Genomic DNA, 5,253 nt, shown 5'->3' on the forward strand with positions numbered 1-5,253 from the left:
AATAGAATATCAGTAAGTCCACTCTAATCCTTACTGTATTCCTCCTTCCTGTGGACCTTGGCTTGGTTGTGTCCATTCCACATCTATGTCAAGAGGGGGCTTAGATTCCACATGGATACTGGATGCAATCCTCCTGCTTTCAGGTGTAGGCACTCTAGGCTCCATGGTGTGGTGGTTGACATTCTTCAACTCCATGTTAGCTGAGTGGAGTAAGTCCAATAAACCAGAGTGTAGGAGCTGAAGTCTGTTGAGGCTCAGGGCCTGGCTATCATATGGTCAGTCCAGAGATTCAGATCCCCTAGATATATCTTAAACCCTAGCACCAGCTACAATTCCAGTAAAGTAGTAGGAAAGGCTTGTGAAAAGAGATCACGTTGGAGTCCAGCTCCATAATGCTAAAACACCAACTCCAGAGAAGGGCCAACTGACATGGCAGTGAACCCCATCTGCCATGACCATAAAACCTGTGGGTCTCCCTAGCACTCGAAAGAACCAATACCTGGGGTTGTATCTACTTTATCTGTCTCTGAGACTCTGCTCAGGTGTGCATAAGGGCAATCCTTCTGACAACCTCCAGACTCTTTTTTAGAGACTCATAGCCATATAAACTCATTTGTCCTTTCCATTTCCCCCTTAATTTAGGTCAAAAAGCATTTTTAACTCCTGTTATTATATGTAGACAGGGATATTCTGTTGGTCCATGTTCAACCTTTAATTCAAGGTCATTTTCTAGCTACGTCATCAGCTGTACTTTCTTTCGTGCTGGGCAGCTCTCCTTACAGGGTGCACTCCTTGTGCGTGGGGCTCCCCTACGCACGGGGACACCCCTGCGTGGCACGGCACTCCTTGCGCACATCAGCACTGCGCATGGGCCAGCTCCGCACGGGTCAAGGAGATCCAGGGTTTGAACCTAGGATCTCCCATGTGGTAGGCAGATGCCCTATCCATTGGGCCAAGTCCACTTCCCCAATATGGTTTTAATTATTTACAAAAACTATGTGTCACAGAAACAACCTCTTATCATCAGTTAAAGTAACAACACTATAGTACCCAGCAATCCCAAATACTGCTAGTTTGTTGCAAAAAATTAATATCCAACTGCATCACTATCACTTTGTTTTAAAACTTCCAAGAAAAACTTTCTTTGGTATCTTCTTAGACAAGTCAAGCCAGCCTGCATTCCCCTATCTGTGGAAAACCCAACAACGGACTTTTGCAGTGCTTCCCCAAGGCTGTGTGCATAGCCCAACCATTTGTCCAGGCATGGTGATAAAAAGTCTGGCTGCATAGGAAAAATCTGTGGCTGAAACCCTACTGATGACATTTTGTTGGCCAGTAATCAATTTTCCAAAATGAAAAGAGCCATCAGAAATAATAGTTTCTTATCTTAAAAACCTGACATAGGCAAACAATTAGAACAGGCTGCAAGGTCCCTACTGCTCTAGCAAATTCTTAAATGTTGTTTGGTTGGGTAAAACAAAACTATACTCTTTGCTGTAATTAATAACGTACATTGTTTTCTCATCTTAATAGAGTTTGTAATATTGCTAAAATACTAAAAATATTTTATCCCTCATTAAATAAAAGGTGTTAATCCACAAGGTTTAAGTAGTGGTCAATTATGGCAAATGAATGTCACTCATTTTCCTCCTTTTTGCAAATTAGCATATATCCATGTAACTGTAGATACCTGTAGTGGATTTACTTAGGCTTCTGCTATGACAGGAAAAATTGCAAAACATGTTATTCATTATTGTCTTGCCACTATGGCTATTATGGGTGTGCCTAATAAGATTAAAACTGACAATGGCCCTGCATATACTTGTTAATCATTTTCTAATTTCTGTAAAACATGGAATATCCAACAGAGCACTGGAATCCCCTATAATCCCCAAGGACAAGCTATCGTAGAAAAAACTAACTATATTTTAAAAACCTATTTAAGGAATTCAATTGATTGGGTTAAGTATCACTCACTGCTGATGGCAATCTCCCTGATTGGTGTAATTATAGCCAGCTATCTATGATTCACCACTGCAGTAAAGTCAATGGTGACTAAAGTCCATAAATGCCCTTGTATTACAGTTAGCCCAGGGCTTGCTTGACCAAACAACTGGACACAATTACCTGGCCGAGTTGACACAAATCCCTTAAAAGGGGAAGTGATTCCAGTATCGAGAGAGATTTTCCCAGCTCATCTCTGGACAGCCATCATCTCCCAGAACTATCAAGAACCTTCAATGGACTTCCATGGGAGCTCCTGGTTGCACCTGCCTGTGGAACCTGGACTCGTGCATTCCCACGGCTGCGTGAGAGACTCTGATAAATCTCTTACTATCGACAGATATCCCTTGTTGGTTCTGTTTCCTAGAGAACCCTAATACATAAGGCCTCATAAAATGTCTCCATAGTCCTATCAACAGTCTCTTCAAAGCACTCTAGGCCTTTTCCATCAAGCATCTCACAATTCCTCCAAAAATATACCTTTTACCCTTTTAATTTTTTATTCCCCCCCCCCTTGTTGTTTGTACTTGCTGTCTGCTCTCTGTGTCCATTCATTGTGCACACACTGTATCTGTTTTCTCTTTATGAGGCACCAGGAACCGAACCTGGGACCTCCCATGTGGGAGAGAGGTGCTCAGTCACTCGAGCCACCTCAGCTCCCTCCTTTTACCCTTTTATAAAACCATTCCAGGACTTTGGTAATTGCAAAAGCACAATCCCACTCTCTGGTACCAAATTCTGTATTAGTCAGCTAAAAGGGTGCTGATGCAAAATGCCAGAAATCTGTTGGCATTTATAATGGGTATTTATTTGGAGCAGAAGTTTATAGTCATAAGGCCATAAAGCATAAGTTACTTCCCTCACCCAAGTCTGTTGCCACCTGTTGACACAAGACGGCAGGGAATGCCCAAGAGGGGTCAGTCTTCCTTTTTCTCTTAAAGCTACGTGGACCTGGTCTCTTCCAGTCTCAGCTGTAGGCTCGAGGGCGCTTCTCTTTTCAGGTTCAGCTGCTCAGGGCTCTGGTCTCTTCACTTGCAAGCTATGAAGCCTTTGGGTTGACTTACTCCCTGGAGCTCCAGCATCCAAAACTCAAACTCCCTCCTTTGCCACGTCATTTTCTCTGAGTCCTCACCCACCAAGGGGGCAGGGACTCAACATCCTACTGACGTGGCCCAATCAAAACCCTAATCCTAATTTAATCAAGTAAAAGTGAAACTCTGAATTTAATACACTCTAATATGCCCAGAGACACAGCCAGGTTTACAAACATAATCCAATATCTATTTTTGGAAATCATAAATAGTATCAAACTGCTACAGTGAGAAAGCATCTTTTTTGTTGTTGTTTTTGTTTTTTACACTTTGGATGGATTTATAGTTTATTAATATGTAGAGAAAGCATCTCTGATGGTGCCTTGAGTCGGACATTTCACAGCCTGGGAACGGTAAGCCTTCACCCCAGACAAATCTCCTTTCTAAAGGCCAACCTATTTCTGGTACTTTGGCAGTCCTGTGGCAAACCAAGGCCACACGAAGGCCATCTGGTCTCCTCTTTCTGGCTTAGCAATAAACTCTTTCTCCCTTTAAAACCCTAGCATCTCAGGAATCAGTCAATGGAGTGCATGCAAGAGTTTCTGCTGGGTTAACAGGAGGGCTGCTTTTAGTTCTTCCTCACTTTGGAGCTCCTCCACGTCCCAATTCATTCATTCACTCACTCATTCATCTGCTCACTTATCCAACCACGGCTGGTTGTGCCCGGCGCCGCTAAGGGCCGGCCTCCGCGGGGACCGTGGCGGGCCAGTGAGGGCCCCGGGGTTGCCCCGCTCGCTGTGGCCCCCCCTGGGCTTCGCGAGCTCCTGGTCCCGCACGGGGTGGGCTCTGCCCAGGAGCTGGGCTCCGCCGCCCACGTGTCAAGCGAAGCCTCCTTGGAGCCGGGAAGTCTGGAGGCCGCTGGGCTCCCGCAGAGGGGACTCCCGGGCTCTCCCGCCGCTCCGCTCGGGGCCTCCGGCGGGCGGGCGCGGGCTGGCTGCCCGGGCGGTGCCGCTGCCGGGGGCCGTGCCCGGGAGCGCGATGCCCGGGTGGGGTCCCTCTTGGGCTCCAGCCGCAGGCGGGAAGGGGAGGAGGTAGGGAAGGGTAGGGGCCGCTCGCCCCGAGGCGGGGTCAGATGGGAGGGGCGGGGCGGGGCCGGAGAGGCGGGGCCGGAGAGGCCAGGTGGGCGGGGCGGGGCCGGGGCCAGAGGGCGGGGCGGGGCCGGGGAGGCGGGGCCGGGCTGTGCCGAGGCCAGGTGGGCGGGGCGGGGCCGGGGAGGCGGGGCCGGGCTGCGCCGAGGCCAGGTGGGCGGGGCGGGGCCGGGGAGGCGGGGCCGGGCTGTGCCACGGCCAGGTGGGCGGGGCTGGGGCCAGAGGGCGGGGCGGGGCCGGGGAGGGGCCAGATGGGCGGGGCGGCGCGGCCCGGCGCTGGAGACGCGGGGCCGGGGCGGGGTCAGAGGGTGGGCGGGGGCCGGAGAGGCGGGGCCGGGCTGTGCCGAGGCCATGTGGGCGGGGCGGGGCGGGGGCCAGAGGGCGGGGCGGGGCCTGAGAGGCGGGGCCGGGCTGTGCCGAGGCCAGGTGGGCGGGGCGGGGCCGGGGCCAGAGGGCGGGGCGGGGCCGGAGAGGCGGGGCCGGGCTGTGCCACGGCCAGGTGGGCGGGGCTGGGGCCAGAGGGCGGGGCGGGGCCGGGGAGGGGCCAGATGGGCGGGGCGGCGCGGCCCGGCGCTGGAGACGCGGGGCCGGGGCGGGGTCAGAGGGTGGGCGGGGGCCGGAGAGGCGGGGCCGGGCTGTGCCGAGGCCATGTGGGCGGGGCGGGGCGGGGGCCAGAGGGCGGGGCGGGGCCTGAGAGGCGGGGCCGGGCTGTGCCGAGGCCAGGTGGGCGGGGCGGGGCCGGGGCCAGAGGGCGGGGCGGGGCCGGAGAGGCGGGGCCGGGCTGTGCCACGGCCAGGTGGGCGGGGCTGGGGCCAGAGGGCGGGGCGGGGCCGGGGAGGGGCCAGATGGGCGGGGCGGCGCGGCCCGGCGCTGGAGACGCGGGGCCGGGGCGGGGTCAGAGGGTGGGCGGGGGCCGGAGAGGCGGGGCCGGGCTGTGCCGAGGCCAGGTGGGCGGGGCGGGGCCGGGGCCAGAGGGCGGGGCGGGGCCGGAGAGGCGGGGCCGGGCTGTGCCGAGGCCAGGTGGGCGGGGCGGGGCCGGGGCCAGGTGGGCGGGGCAGGGGCGGGGCCAG

This window comes from Dasypus novemcinctus, chromosome 12 (assembly GCF_030445035.2).
Source record: "Dasypus novemcinctus isolate mDasNov1 chromosome 12, mDasNov1.1.hap2, whole genome shotgun sequence".
Classification (NCBI taxonomy): Eukaryota; Metazoa; Chordata; class Mammalia; order Cingulata; family Dasypodidae; genus Dasypus; species Dasypus novemcinctus.